Source organism: Cydia fagiglandana, chromosome 23 (assembly GCF_963556715.1).
Source record: "Cydia fagiglandana chromosome 23, ilCydFagi1.1, whole genome shotgun sequence".
NCBI lineage: Eukaryota > Metazoa > Arthropoda > Insecta > Lepidoptera > Tortricidae > Cydia > Cydia fagiglandana.
Window position 1 is genome coordinate 10800311 of NC_085954.1, and position 17336 is coordinate 10817646.

The 17336-nt window shown below is 36.3% G+C and overlaps 1 long non-coding RNA gene across 1 annotated transcript; it reads left to right on the forward strand.

The window, feature by feature from the left end:
* The first annotated feature begins 447 nt into the window (after positions 1-447).
* LOC134675950 (uncharacterized) lies at positions 448-14373 on the forward strand. The gene is made up of 4 exons (XR_010099822.1): positions 448-516; positions 7114-7131; positions 8210-8373; positions 14309-14373. It is a non-coding gene; the product is annotated as an uncharacterized LOC134675950 (long non-coding RNA).
* The last annotated feature ends 2963 nt before the right edge of the window (positions 14374-17336 follow it).

Sequence of the window (17336 nt, forward strand, 5' to 3'; positions counted from 1 at the left end):
TCCCTTTGCCAACAAACTGTCCTGCAGTTTGGAACAAGAAAAACTGTACAAATAGGAATTTAAACTATTGTGAGCATACTTACATTTGCTAACATTGTAACTGTTAGTGCTTGAGAAAGGAGACCTAGCTATGCGAAACATGTCGCGCAAGTAACTTAAAACAAGTGAGTCTAAACCGTAAAATTATTCAATGTACAAATAGGGTTTATTTCGCCTGAATAAATGTTTTTTTACATACATTTTTAAGGACTGTCACAAGCTGACACCTAAATTTGTACGGATAACTGGGGACACTAGATATTTTTTTTATTTTTAATCAATAGTCTTCATGAAACAAATAGGTAGGAGTTTAGTACACTTTTTTAAAAACCTTACACACACACACATGCATATGCATTCACACATTCGCGCGCACGTGTTGTGCAGTATTTTTAAATACAAAATGTATTGACATACCTTTCTTGCTTTACTCCATTCAAGGGCTCAGACGACGGTGCAGACGCAGACGATGCCGAGGTAATGTCAATGTGTTATTTTTTAATTTTAAGAGGAAAGGGTTCACGGGACGATCGCTTATCTATACAAACGTAGTCCCCATTTTTCTCTGTGGATATCTAATACCTTTAAACGAGCAATTCTTTATTTATTTATATAATAGTAATAATAATAAGCCCCCAGGGCAGCTTGTGGCGAGCTGAATGGGAAGTGACGTTCCTTGGGTCCCATACCACCGAGAGACGGTCAGGCCCCTCTCTCGAGCTTGCCTTCATTGGCAGACTTCAATTTCAATTCAATTCAATATCTTTAATGTCAAAAAACACATGTCAAAATATACAATAGGTACACAATAAAATTCAAAATACATAATCCACACAAATTAAAAAAGAACTGACTGAAGACTGGAGTGAACACTGAGCAGGAGCCGCAGAACTCTCACTTCTGGCTTGGCTTAATCGGCCGTCTAGAGTAGGGTGTCAGTCAGAGCTATATGCTCGCAGGGTGGAAGTGAAATATGCCTAAGAAGGGTACAGAGGTAGGGTAGCACTGGGTAGAGAGCGGTGCACACCTCTCCGTTTTCGGGGACCCGTATTGTGAGTTGGCGAGTCACCACCTGTCCATTTTTTCGCGTTTTTTAATATATGATCAGGGCAGGTGCCATAGTCTCCTCCATAGTCCCGATTACCAGTTCACTAGCCTCACTAATTCAACCCAATAGCCCGGTTTCTTTTTGTACCTTTTTCTTACGATAATAGTCCTACACTAACCGGGGCTTGTCCTTTGGTGCACTACTATAGTGCAAACAGGGATAATCGTCGGCTGGTCAGATTACATTTAGAGTAAATTGTCTTATAACAAGGGGCCTCTACGTGTTGGCTTTGGCCCCACACACGCCTTCCAAAATGCCCGGGACACCGTGGTCCCGAGAATTTGTAATAGACATACAAATAATAATAATAAGCCTGCAGGGCAGCTTGTGGCGAGCTGTTGGGGAGTAACGACCCCACAGACCCGAGTGCTCCCGAGAGTCGGCCAGGCCCTCCGTCTCCGGCGTGTCTTCATGGGCCGTCCAGAGAGGAGTCGCTAGAGCTATATGCTCCAGGGGTGGAAGTGAAAGATGCATAAGACGCGAGTTGGCACACCCAAGTAGCACAGATTAGCTGTATAGCAGCCGCATAATGAAGTACGAATACGCTTGAAGCTGGAATAAAAAAGCTGCATAAGAGCTGTATAAGCCTCTTTTCAGCTTTTATAACTCTTAAATGGGCACAAATTATGCAGCCTTAAGTTCACATAGCTGTTTAAGAGCATTGTAGCAGCAATTTAATGGAATTATAAGGGGTAACAGGAGTTATAAGAGGTGTATATTGACTGGGTAAGAGACCACCAGTTACCCTTTATTCAGTTAATATGTCACATGTGCGCCCTAATACCGGGAAAGATTGACGTTGGGCTGAATAAAAGATAATTATTAACATACTTTTACACCTCTGCCTTAAAAAACATATTTATATTGAAGCAAAAACCTTTAGCGCAACAACACCATAAGTCATTTTGTTAAAGTGTTTAGTTAAATGTTAGTACATGATCTTTTATATATTCATGTGAGAAAGATGTTTGGGAATGCAAGTTTATTGACATTATATATATACATTATCTAAGAAAATTTCAATGCGCCACGAGAATAATCAGGATTTATTTAAATTAATGATATAAATAAGCTATTGTGTAAAAACTACTTTAGTGGTTTGGACGGAATTATGAGATAAAAAGTTAATAATACGTTACAGGAAGTGCTAAACTAGTGATTTAGTTTAAGAACTCATGCACAAAACGTTATTGTTGCCCTTAAAAGTTGGAAAAGTAATTTAAATTTTGTAGGTTATATACAATAAAATGGCGGTCAATGTTAAAAAGCAACGTGAACCGTTAAAATTCTAATATGCAGCATACGACTGTTATATATCTGATTAAGATACTTAAGTGAACCAATATAAAGTCCAAGTCGTTCTTTCGATACACTAGTGAACCTCTAAACAGTTATAAGGCATCTTGTGAACGTTTAAATAGCCGCTATACACACAGTCTCAATGGTAGTATAATAGGCTGCTTAGCGGTAAACATGTTCAGCGCTAAGCCGTATTATGCGCCACATGTGTTCGATTATACGTCTATTGGTTTCATAACAGTTCACTCGTTCTCCCTTATAATAAGTCAGCACAATAAAAGCTGCTTTAGCGGTAAACATCTTCAGTGATAAGCAGTATTATGCGCCACATGTGTTTCATTTATAGGTCTATTGGCTTCATATTAGTTCACTCGTGCTCCCTTAAAAGTCAGCGTAATAAAAGCTGCTTAGCGGTAAACATGTTCAGCGATAAGCTGTATTATGCGCCACGTATGTTCCATTATACGTCTATTGGCTTCATAATAGTTCATTCGTGCTTCCTTAAAAAGTCAGCGTAATAAAAGCTGCTTAGCGGTAAACACGTTCAGCGATAAGCTGTATTATGCGCCACAGGTGTTCCATTATGCGTCTAAGGACTGTATCGTTTATTATAAATACAACTTTACTTAGCCGTTTTTTCTGGTATTATGTTTTTATTAAAAAATTACACATATAGTTTAATTAGTGCTTTAATAATAAGTAACATTTCGTCCTGGGAGATCACGTAAAGCATATGGTTTGGACAATATTTACCCAATCCTCCCGAGTAACTACAACGATTTCGGACAAATACTACAAGAAAATTTACGGTTTGCGAACAAGATAAGTATTACACAAAAAAAATCGTACTATGTAAACAGCAATTACATATGATTCGTAAAGCGAAACATCTGGGCATAGTCTAATCATTTCTTTTAGTTGGAAAAAAGTTTTGGATCTGTGCTTGGTGGCCTTTTTGAAAATATGGCATGTTACTTACGACAACCCCGACTTTGGTATACAATATAACCATCATGGAGCGTTTCTATCGACCTGTTCTAGCCATGGTTCAACGCCATGAATGTCCGTTAGGCTTTGGATTTCGGTAGATTCTTTTAGCTGTTTCCGTCATTTCCCCGGCGTCAGAAATTGACGGGAATCCAAAATGTTGCATAAAAAGTCGTTTTCATGTAAAGATAAAATACACCACATTTATTCTGTGGATGTTCAATTGAGCAATCATGAAAAGGACACTTAGATGGCATATTTTGGCAGCATATTAACCTTTTGTTTCTTTAAATCGTACTAAGGAATCGGTGAAATAGTCTCAAATTAAGCTCGATAGGCTTGTCCGAATTACATTTGCTAGAAGGTATTAAAATCATCATAAAGTCCCTAAAATAAAATAAATGTAAAACATTCTTATATCAGATATGTCTTAAAAATACCCCCAGATTATACCTTAAGAACATAGTAATACAAAATAATACACACGTCAACAGTTAGACCAGGTTTTATCTGTATTTATAATAAAGATACAGTCCTTATTGGCTTCATATTAGTTCACTCGTGGTCCCTTAAAAGTCAGCGTAATAAAAGCTGCTTAGCGGTAAACATGTTAAGCGAAAAGCTGTATAATGTGCCACATGTTTTCCATTATACATCTATTAGCTTCATAATAGTTCACTTGTGCTCCCTTAATAAGTCAACGTAATAAAAGTCCACAATTACCTCCTTATACAGCACATGGCGTAATTTTATCCACTAAACAGACCTTATAACGGTTAAAGCATTTGATAACCCTTAAAGCTGTATAGGTTCGTAGCAAATATACCTTTATATCACTCTTTGCGTATTAATGGTAGTTTTCAGAGCCGTAATGCAGCTTTTAATCAGCCCTAAGCTATATAAATATCAGTGAAATCTATTATACAGCTGTAGGACCACGAGTGTGCTGTTATAAGTGTCTTAATACGCACAGAGCGTTAGATAGAACTAAAAGTGAGTAGTTATAGAGCTATCTGTGCTACTTGGGCAGTGGCTGGTAACAGCCTCTGGGTAGAAAGCGGCGCATCTCGACACCCCTGAGCCGCTCATACCGATGTTGCTCCTGGTTTTACGCCCCGATTTATATGAAAATGATACCAAACACGGCCTAGCAGCTTTACTGATATAGATATCAAGATAAAATTAAGATCCCTTTTTAATAAAATTTCAAGAGCGGATATCTCAAAAAGTATTCAAGATATCGAAAAACTTGACTAAATAAAACTTGTAACAAATTTCGGTTTGTCTAAGTAGTCATGTCGCTAATTAAGACGCAAAGTTTCCAAGATAGAAGTGAAAAACCCGAGTTACAACAATGTTTTTCATCACACTTGCGATACAAAAATTAAGTATAAAGACAAAAAACTGTTAATTATGGCACTAGAAACTTCATAACTCCCTAGGGAAAACGCTAAACCTGCGTGCAATTCCTCATTTACTGAGCGATTGTGATGAAATAGTTATTTGTTTTACAAGGGGGCAAAGTTGTTGTTTAACCGCTCACTCGTGCTAATATTGATACCCGAGCAAGCGAAAGATTCCAAAATTGAACCACGAGCCTAGTGAGTGGTTCGAAAAATGGAATCTTGAGCGTTGCGAGGGTTTCAAAGCACGAAGGTTAAACAAAATTTGCCCCCCAGTGAAATGCAAAATTTTTCACCACACCAACCCGAAGGAAATATTAAATGTAAAATATCAAACAAAATCAAACCAAATCAAATTCAAATGAATGTTATTAAATATATATCATTCAAAATCATCATTAAAAAGTCAATTCCACCAGCAAACATAAGAAATCAACTCAAAATTTGCATTTGTTTACTTTGTCTCACATGTAAATCACTATAGCAAAGTGCAAGTTTGCTATCCGTTTTTGAAGTGCAAAGTAAGCCTTTTCGAGCTGGCGTGCTGAAAATAAATATTATACCGTAATAGTTTTTTGCATTAAATAATAATATATCATAGACATTAAATTATAATGTTATGTCCAGGCGGACAATAAGAACTCCTAACCCTACACAACAACTTTTAGTTTGAGTCTGATAAACATGGTTTTATTGCATTGAATTATCTACTTATTTAATTTCACTTAGGTACACAAATGAACATAAAATTAAAATCTATGTTGCATAGATACAATATACCTATACTTTTGTACAAATTTAGATTAAAAATTGATTACAACCTAAACTAAAACAAATCACGGTATTCTATACTAGTGTTTTGTGACATACACACAGACACAAAAATGACAGATCCTGATATTCCTGATAGCAAAAAGTTATCCCAGTGGTTCGACGATAATTACCTAAGTGGGACACCAACCAGCCAGCCTAAGTATAGTCCTGACTTTTGGGCTGCCATTTAAGCATAATAATAATATCCCACGAAGCCAAAATTCACAGCAACATCAATAAATTTTATAAACTACATACTCGTAATAAGTACCGCAATTTCTAAATGTATAAACAGAACAGTATTTTTTTTCGAAAAAACACGTCATGCTCCGTGGAAACCCCATTGCCTGTTTTGTGATTTATTGAAACGTAATGCTGATGTTCACAATATGTATTTACTTATATTTTCATTGCTAGGTAGGTACTTATAAGATAGGTAGGTAAATATTTTATATCTCATTTTGAATAAAACCATATTTTATGTCTCATTTTTAATTTTTAAACGTAAAATATCACAAACGACAAGAAAACATAATATACGATTGAAAACTAATTTTTAAGTTACCGCAGTACAATTATTTTCGGCGTCTTATTTGCTAAAAAAATATGTATATTTACGTGAATTTTCATTAATGAAATTTTGGGGTTGCTGGGGAGATGCTCTACAGCAAGTCCAAATTGAGTTAATTGTACTCTCGATTTATTAAGGTACAATTTTTTTGAAGTATGTACTAATTCAGTACATATTGTGTACATCAGCATTACGTTTCAATAAATCACAAAACAGACAGTGAGGTTTCCACGGAGCATGACGTGAAAAAATTTACTTAACGATGTATAAATTGTGAAACGTTATTCGACTAAACGTTCCTTAAACGAAAAGATTACTTTGCCAAATGAAATTCTTCCAATAATAGTTTTGCTAATTTACATAAAAGCGAACTGAAAGGTATGTGAACCAAGAGTCCACGTAAAGTTAGTCGATCAAAAGATAGATTTAAAAACAAATCACCCTGCGAAACGATGTTCGGCGAATTGTTGTCTGCGAATCGATAATCTGCTAAAAAATTGTCGGAGAATCATTTGGTACCCAATCCGTTTACATAGTTTTATTTTATTGATGATGACTACTTAACTGTCTCTACAGTGTAAGGTGAGCTCGGCAAAGTTTCGGACGTTTTTAGGAGGATTGAGATAATGATGGATTTTTTTTCTCAGCTTGTGGATACGGACATGATTCAAGTACAGAATTTTATTATCGTTCTAGACCTCATAGTGAGCGTGTAATGAGTAGGTACCTATTTAAATATAAGAAACAAAATAAATGGACAGGACAGCAGCATTATACTTTTTCATTTCTTATGCTCTGAAAGAGGGTCATTGTTGTTCTAAAAGGTGTGCAGAAAATGATACGTTTGTATCGAGGACATTTTTCATAGTTATTTATTTTAATTTAAGTAGCAGCCAGTTGAAGATGATCGGGTAAAAGTAATTATATAATTTAAATGAGAATATTCCAAATGCGGTCGCGGTAATAATTAAACTCTTATAATTATAATTTTTAAATGTGCACTTTTTGTTGCCTAATTGTTATTCACCGAAAGTCAACTAGGTTTATTTTCAAATGTCCACTTTTTTATCCCAGCTAATACTTATTTACTAGTTTGGCGCAATGACTCAAAATAAAGGATAACTCACGTTAGACCGGGCCGGAGCTTCCGGGGCTCACTTTTCGATGACATGACAGGCGATCACGTGATGCTTTCCATAGAAAATGATGCCCCGGAAGCTCCGGCCAGGCCACGGCCCGGTCTAATACGTGAGTCATCCTTAAGTCTTGGCCTCCATCATCCTACCCGCCATCCTACCCGGTCCTGCGCGGATTCACGCCAGCTTTCTATGCATCATCCGCCTCCACTCCATTCGCCCACCGATACATCAAACATCAAACATCAACATTTATTCAGCAAGTAGGCCACAAGGGCACTTTTACACATCAACATTGAATTTACATAAAAGCAAAAATAATAACATCAACAATTTTATAAAATAAAACTAACAATTCAATCTAACGTATTACAATTACTAACAGATGTATTTGGTCTCTTAATGTCGAATAACATACAAAATACAGATACAAAACACACGAAAAAATCTATAATATTTAGAGGTGTAAATGTCTCTAGGTGTCAGAACTATAAGATTGAGTATATAGTTTATCAAGTTATCCTTAGAGATGTATAGGGTCTCCAAGAGTCAATATCCTGTTTAATTAATACATTCATTAAGAGAAAAGAAACATACGAGAGCAGAATGAGGCGTCTCACTGTAATTAATTAATAAAAATAAAGTTACTAAGTATAATAGCTCGTGTTAGCTTAAACAGACCATCAGTCTCCACAAACAGCACCCGTTCACGAGTATGACGAGTATTTAGGATACTTAGGATGACCCACAGGACGCCGTCCAATCGGTCGACCCAAGTATTCCCTCTTTACAGCACAATCTTCTCTCTTCGCTCATTCTTCCGAGCTAATAAGTAACACTTTATTTCTCAAAGGGTGTTGATGGTGACAAGACAACTTTAAACGAGGATGCTGGTTCAGGAGCAACGACAATGGGGAAAGGATATGGAAATGGGTCCAAAAAGGTGCTGTGCATCTACGCCCCCGACAATCTACGGTACTGCGTTAGCCAGTTAAAGGAGCTTTGAATATTGAGAAAGTAAGTATAGTAGTTTATGTGACTGCTACATAATGAAAGGCATTAAAATACGAGTGTGGGTTTAAGAAACGAACGAAGTGAGTTTCTTAAAAGGATCACACGAGTGTTTTAATGCCTAATTATGTACAGTTACATACACTACTTTATCTACACACATATTATTACCTTCTATTATATATTCACTAACCTCATATTTCAACCGACATCCATCGTTGCTGTCTGACTTAACTCGCAGATTTGAGAGGTGGCGGCTCCTAAATATCTTTTTATCACTCATTTTACACGATACTTTTGCTTAAAGTTTGTTTAAAAACAACTATCAAATCAATTTTATAACCTAAAACTAATTAAAAGATGAAACTGTAAGTCAAATGGCGGTAAATGAAAACTTTTTTTCACAAATGTCACGCATCCGTAGTTTTTTTTAATTCATAGACAAAAGAATGAAGTCCCTATTCTCATGCCACTCGAGATCAAATGTCGTACGGTTTATATTAAAAAAATATACCGAATTGACGTTCCGTATCGATAATTGTTTTAATATCTATGGATACTAGAATAGACACCCACTTGAGTTTTGACAGCTGTTCCAAATTTAAAACTCATAACCTTACAAAAATCTGTAAAGTTATAACTTTAAAGTACAAATTTTACCTACTACCACAGATAAGAAAGTTCTCATAGTAAAATTGGTTGTGATAATGCTGGTCATTTCCTACGGTTTCTGAATGCATTTTAGAGCAGTAATGATATGTGCGTAGATAATAGTACATTTCGATGCTAGTGCGGAAGGTATGTCATTACTTCACGAGTACCGAGATATCTTGCCACGAGCCGCAGGCGAGTGGCAAGACTCGGGACGAGTGAAGAATGACATTTCCGCACGTGTATCGAACGACGTTTTTTAATACAGTTGCGAAAAAATAAGAAAAACATTGTTAATCGTACACTAAACAAAAGTGGTAACAGTGACAGCTCGGTTAGACGTCGTCTTTAAGTATATTATATCTATGGGCGTTTGACAGCTATTCCGTTCCATTCAGTCAACTTATTAAGAACGGAATTTTCAATATTGAATATTAAAAAATAAACGTGTTATAATGACGAAGAGGTAAGTAATTAAATATGAAATATGTAATATTTTTCGTATTCTTACATTAACGGTAGGTTTTTATGCTGATTACGACGTTTAAAGGAAAATAATATTAACACTCATCAATAAGTAGTCGTGAATTGGAACAAATATAAATTTAAAAAAATTGGAAAAGTAAAAAGCACTAGTTCGAGATAACCAACTTTCCGCACGCTAAACAGCTACGTAAAGTAGCACTTTTTGAGCAACTGTATTAAAAAATATTTTACAGTACATAAGGTCATATTTTCCCGCACTAGTGCGTAAAATAGCACTTTTCGTGCGTATGTCAAAAGTTCAAAGGGCCATATGTACTGAAATACGTTGTACGATACACGTGCGAATAGGTAATTTGCAACTCGTGTCGATTTAAAACACGACCGAACTCTTTTCAGCACTTGTATCGTAAATAACTATTCTATTGCATCAATTGATTCGGACAAATTGTGTTTTTTGAAAAACAAATACTGGCTGTATTTGATGAATGTAGTATGATACCTTTGGGTATGGCGCGTTACGCACACTAGTGTCCGATCCCCTCCCCCTGACGCAACCCCCCCTTTTAGCATGAAATATGGTTGGTCAAACCAGTTTGTCAGTCAGTAACAACGGCCCTATTTCACCAACGTGACAAATGTCGCATTTTTCGACATAACTGTTACTGACGTCACAGGCCTCCATAGGCTACGGTAACCGCTTACCATCAGACGGGCGGTGTGGTTGTTTGCCACCAACATGTTAATAAAAAAAAACTCCACTATATCGCCAGTAAATAAGTATTTATTTTTCGAAGCTAATGACAATTGTCACAAGAAATACGACAATTGCCACGAAATTCCGACACAGAACTCATTTGCTGTCAAGAATTACCGAATGTTCTTTGAAATCTTGTGACAATTGTCATCATTATCATCATAAACATCACAAGAGAAATACCTGTTTTTTGCGATATAATAAAGTTTTTTTTTAAATAATACTATGATGGTGACAAACAGAAATACGGCCCGCCCGATGGTAAGCGATAACCGTAGCCCATGGATGCCTGTGACGTCAGCAACAATGAGACTTGTCGAATTGTCGCACCTGTTACGTTGGTGAAAGAGGGGCCAGGAAAACTATAATCATCCTTTTCTTTTGGGTGCTAGTACTGTGTAAGACAAAAATAGTGTGATTCTCTCTGTCTATGATTGAAATGAGACAGTCCTTTGACAAACTATATGTCCCGGTTGACAGTTTTTTTTTATTTTTTGGGGAAAGTATACAATATAGAAAAAAAGTGTCAAAGAAATAATCCCTATTAAATTATTGACAAAAAGGTAAAGGTAAGGTAGGTAGGTTGACGACCGGTCTGGCCTAGTGGGTAGTGACTCTGCCTGCGAAGCCGATGGTCCTGGGTTCGAATCCCAGTAAGGGCATTTATTTGTGTGATGAACACTAATATTTGTTCCTGAGTCATGGGTGTTTTCTATGTATATAAGTATGTATATATCTATATAAGTATGTATATCGTCGCCTAGTACCCATAGTACAAGCTTTGCTTAGTTTGGGGCTAGGTTGATCTGTGTAAAAATGTCCCCAATATTTATTTATTATTATTTTATTATTATTATTAATTTTTTGATATGACGCACCATATTCATGTTATGGCTAGATGAACTTCGACAAAATGTAACCGTTGAAAAACTTATTGAAGATCAATATAACATAGTTCGTGATAGTACTGAACAAAATCTTACACGGAGAATAACCTTGCAAGCTTATTTTCCGTATAAGATATTTGTTATATTGAACTTCAACAAGTTAATACATGAATGTGGTGAGTCTCACTAAAAAGGTGCATATAAAGTTGCCTTTTTTGTTTAAAATTTATTAAGGATTATCTTACCTTGACACTTTATTCCTAACTCTAATACTTCTCTCAAAAATTAAATAAACCGTCACCCGGGAAATATTTCATGATGAAAGGGGGGTTGCGTCAGGGGTAGGGCATGGGACACTAGTGTACGTAAAGCACCATACCCAAAGGTATCATACTACATTCATTGAATGCAGGCTATAATCGGGGGGCACGGCAGTGCCCCCGCCAAGTCGAGCGCGAAGCAAACACTGCCGTACCATCCTTTACTGGAACCATTTCGCCGCATTTTCACGCCCCTATTTGAGAACCTCTGGATAAGACCAGAACGCAGAAATTTTGGTCATCCAGTAAGCTATAATCATATACTTAAAATCCAAAATTTCAAGTCTGTAGGTCATTTAGTTCCGAAGTTAAGCGAAAGCAAAGTTTCGCATTTATGAAACTCACTCATGATCATCAGAATAGAACTAGTACTTCCCATAAACTCAGAGAGCTGAAATTTGGTACAGAGTTAGGGTTTAATGGCCACATAAAGGGAAAACCTAAAAATATTGCAATATCAGTCACGTTTTAAAGATCTAAGAACTGCATAAGTAAGTTTGTAATCCCATATAAATATATGATATTACAAAGTTACTGTTGCAGTTCCTACAAATAGTAGGTAAAGTAAAGTAAAGGTACACTACGATGTACGATGTGAGTATGAATGAAGATATGTTTAGTTATAGTATGGGTATGAGTACCCGAAAAGAAGGACTGCCTACAAAAAGAGATGAGATCCCATCAAAAACATTACATGTAAAAAGGTGCAAGTCTCGCAACGCTTTTACTACAAAAAAGTTTTGAGATGTAATGTGAAACCAAGTCGGTTATTTTAATCAGTGCCAGGGGGTGTTAAAACCGTATCAATAAGATATCTTTAATTTGTAATACGTATAATGACTTGGCCATCGCACGGCTGCATAATGACAAAAGGATCATCGTCACCTATTAAAAATAATTGAACATAACGCTAGCGCTAATTGCAGTTTGAGCATTACACATATTTACGAGTACGGTACGAGTAAAGCATTATGTGCGGTTGCCAAGTCATTATATGATGATTAGTGACGGATTACTGATTATTATTTAATTATTAGATTTAATGAATGGGCAATACGAAAAACTGTTGCTAGTGTTCAATAATCAGAACCGGAAAAAAAGAAAAGAAAGATTTGTAATAATAAAAAAACTACTCCTAAAAAGAAAAAAAATGTGTTAAATAAGAAAATCTAATAAAATAAATCAATATGCCCACGTTTCTACAAAAAGATGTGAAATCCCACCAAAAACATTCTGTAAAAAACTAGCCAAGTCTCGATGGAGCTGCTTGTTTATCTCTAAAAAGTAATGAAATCTAGACAAAGTCGTGCCAAGTCTAAGGTTCCTTACTGCGATTTCTTTATTATTATAATGTTGTGTGACTTGGCCGTTGAAGGGTACACAAGGGTACAAAACCAGGTGCTTCATGACACCATTGCACCAATCTGCCATTGCACCAAATAGAAGTGTTTGTTTCAGGCTCGCCCATACATAAGTATTATTGAAATACGCAGCTTTATCAAGCCTACAATTGACTGGTTATTGAATCAACGTTTTCCAAGTGGCAATTTTCCATCGTCAATGGGTAGCGGTTCTGGCGACAGATTGGTGCAATGGTGTCATGGAGCACCTGGTTTTGTACCCTTGTGTACCCTTCAACGGCCAAGTCACACAACATTAACTATAATAATAAAGAAATCGCAGTAAGGAACCTTAGACTTGGCACGACTTTGTCTAGATTTCATTACTTTTTAGAGATAAGCAAGCAGCTCCATCGAGACTTGGCTAGTTTTTTACAGAATGTTTTTGGTGGGATTTATTTGTCTTCCCTATTCATTAGAACACAACTTGACTGAATCAAATAACAAGCTTTTATTTAACTTGCAGTGTTTTTCGGATCAAATCATGGAAGCTATTTATTTAAATTAGACCCACCTCCTATTATTCGATTGAGCTGAAACTTCACGGTGATCTGATGATGAACACATGAGGTGACCATAATAGGTTCTATGTGATAAAACAACGAACCTTTCAAACTTCAAAACTTCAACATTTATTCAGCAAATGGGCCACAAGGGCACATTTACACGTCAACATTGAATTTACATAGAAGCAAAAATAATAACAATACATCAACAATTTTATAAAATACAACTAACTGCAACTACCAATTCAAACTAACGTATTACAATTACGTAGATGTATATGGTCTCCTAATGTATAATTACATAAAAAAACTATGATAATAATATAAAAAATAAAAATACAAAAACACAAAAAAGAAACCATAATATTTAGAGGTTTAAATGTCTCTAGGTGTCAGAACTATAACATTATATACATAGTTTATCAAATTATTCGTAGAGATGTATAGGGTCTCCAAGAGTCAAAATCCTGTATAATTAACACATTCATTAAGAGAAAATAAAACATACGAGAGCAGAATGAGGCGTTTCACTGTAATTAAACTCAAAAATAAAGTTACTAACAATAAGTATATTAGCTCACGTTAGCTTAAACATACCAGTTTCCACAAACAGCACCCGTTCGATTTAAAAAAAAAATATTTTTTTGGTGATTCAAATCATGGGGTTAGTTGTCAAGCGGACCCCAGGCTCCCATGAGCCGTGGCAAAATGCCGGGATAACGCGAGGAAGAAGTAGAGATATTTTTTTGGTGATTGTGAAGTACCTAGTGACATCCCTAAATTTTTTTCATACCAGATCGTAGGTCATATACTGGTCTGCTATTTGCCAGAATATCAAAATTTTCCGAGTGGTACTTCCTGTAAAAAATCAGCAATATGTGTATAAATAAAAATTATTCTTATTCTTATTCTTAATACAAACATAATTTTGTTTCAGTGCCTGATGACATCAGCTACATGTCGACCATCCAATTTTAAAATGACTTAATAAATTTTTTCGTGTCAATTTCGTTTTTTATATACCATTTTTATCATTTACTTCAAAGGAATCCTTCCTCATCCCCCGTATTCCTGGTTGCATCTCAAAGAAGCCTAAAATTATTCAAAAGGTGACGACGTTCGAATTTATACTGCACCAGTATTACCGTTGCAGTAATGCAGCATGACATATACCTACAGATGTAGCGCATAATTATTTTCGATCGTTTTTCACGGAAACGTACGAACGTCTCTTGCTATTTCAGCCAGGTACAATAATTTTTCTGAAAAAAAAAACCGGCTTCTATGGGGCCCAGTGAAAGATTATGGTAGATGGTGCACTATATAGATAATTTTTAAGAAAAAAAAACCGACTTCTATGGGGGCCGGTGAAAGATTATTGTAGATGGTACACTATGTAGAAAAGGAGGTAAAACCACCCACTTTTCTACTAGCATTTCGCTTCTGTAAGGGTCGAAATTCTAGCCTAACCTAACCCACTTCTCTGATAGCAGTTCGGTTCTGTGAGGATCGCAGTTCAAACCTAACCTAACCCACTTAACGGCGCATGCGGTGCGGTGTACGGGGGTTTAAGCGGGAGGGGCTAGTAAGATTGGCATCATCATACTTATATACTTACACATTTTATGGTAGGTATTCATAGTGGTTTATTTAGTTAAGGTATCATAGTGGTTTTACGGGTCAAGGTCCGGGTCCGAGTCCGGGTCTGAGTCCGGGTCCGAGTCGGGGTCCGAGCCCGGGTTCGAGTCCAGGTCCGGGTCCGGGTCCGAACCGGATCCGGGTATGAGTCCGGTTCTGGGTCCGAGTCCGGGACCCAGTCCAAGTCAAAATCGAAATTCGTAATCACCAAATGTGTACTATGCGTTGTTGAAGAGTTCTATTCTGGAAATCATCAGCAGTTCCATTTCATCAAATGCGACAGTTTTTAATGTAAATGCTAGATTTTATGATGAAAGTACAGAAAATTCTATACGTATGCCTTTAAGATTTGAGAAGTTCCCTCGATTCCTTATGGATTCCATCATCAGAACTCGAGCTTAACAGAAATGTGGCTTAAAAACTAAACTTGCTTAACAAACATAACGAAGAGGACAAATCGCCAAACGTGAACTATGCGTCGTTGAAGAGTTCCGTTCTGATCATCATCAGCAGTTCTACTTCATCAAATGCGACAGTTTTTAATGAAAATGCTTGATTTTCTGATGAAAATACAAAAATGCCTACCACGCAATGTATATGTAATGTATACGCATGCCTTTAAAATTTGAGGAGTTCCCTCGATTTGTCATGGATACCATCATCAGACCTCAAGCTTGACAAAAATGTGGCTTAAAAACTTAACTTGCTTAACAAACATAACGAAGAGGACAAATCGCCAAAGGTGAACCTATGCGTCGTTGAAGAGTTCCGTTCTAATCATCATCAGCAGTTTCACTTCATCAAATGTCACGTTTTTGAATATATATGCTTGTTTGTTGATAAAAACACAAAAATCACTATATGCCTTTGAGATTTGAGGAGTTCCGTCGATTCCTCATGGATCCCATCATCAGAACTGGATTTTGACGAAAACGGGACCAATCTGTATGCATATACATACAATCAAAAAAATAATTTTCAAAATCGGTACAGTAATGACGGAGATATGGAGTAACAAACATAAAAAAAAAACATACAGGGTTGTTGATAACCTCCTCCTTTGGGATTCGGAAGTCGGTTAAAAAGTACTGAGGTTGACAAAATACGAACGTTTCCGAGAAAATACGATAGACAACAATAATTATGCACTACATCTGTAGGTAGCTACTTAGTCATATTGGTGCCGCAAATGTCAAACTCGATGTTTAAGCTGCAATAATGCTGGTGCAGTATGAATCCGAATGGTACCATCGCCCTCACTGTTAAAGTAGGGGAGGAGGGGTTTGTTGTAACAGTTTTTGGAAAAAGGCCTGTATTGTCTAAAATATGTATAATTTTATAATTCTGAGTATGAGGGTTTGCAAAGTATTTATCTAATCACTAATTCCGATTACAAAATAATTTTAAATGTTTACGCATCTTTTACACCAGACACTTTTTGAAAAACTGGGAGTTGTTACAACTTACCCCGTAATTGGGGCTTGTTGTAACAGTTTTAGGAAAAAGGCCTGTATTTGTCTAAATTCTTCATGCTCTTAGCAACCAGGGCAAGTTATATATCATTTTTGTGTAATTTAGGGGCGAGAAATTCATTTTTGTAATAATCGGTATACCTTTTCATACAAATAAATTGATTATTGCATTATAAACGAAAATTATATGTAATTATTAACGACAATTTTGGCCTTTACAATCACAATGTGGCGATTTGTACTAAATAAAAGATTGCACAATTTAGCTAATTTTTTCCACATTTTATAAAGTATCACTTTAAAATAGGCACTCATATATTTTTTTGTGAATAATATTTTTTAGGGCGTGGCGGTGACGATTTCCATTTAAATTGAATTATGGCCAAAGTCAAACATTAAAAATATTTAAAAAAAAACTGAATCTGGCATTTGAAAAGCATGAATACAGTGTTTTAAAATTTTACAGATAAATTACGGGCGATATTTTTACAAATGAAATTGGTTTCTGCCGCCCTATTATAAGGCAGTAGACTTTTTTGCTAATAAGGTATGCCCACCAAATACGCTCATAAGAATGATATATTTTATTGATATAGGCTATGCACTATCTAATGATATATAAGTTACTTCGGGACGCGTCATGGCCCAGAACCCATACTATCCGGGACACGGTTCTTACAACAGATGTGAAAATATAAACATTTGTGGCTCATTGACACAGAAAAACTATCGTACAAAAACAAAAGACGCGCGCTGCTGGCCGCGGCATTCTTACCGGCCAGCACGCGCGCAGCACGGAGGTTTGTACGTTCCGTCGCCTAGTTTTGTAGGATGTCGGGCCGCCGATGACGAAAA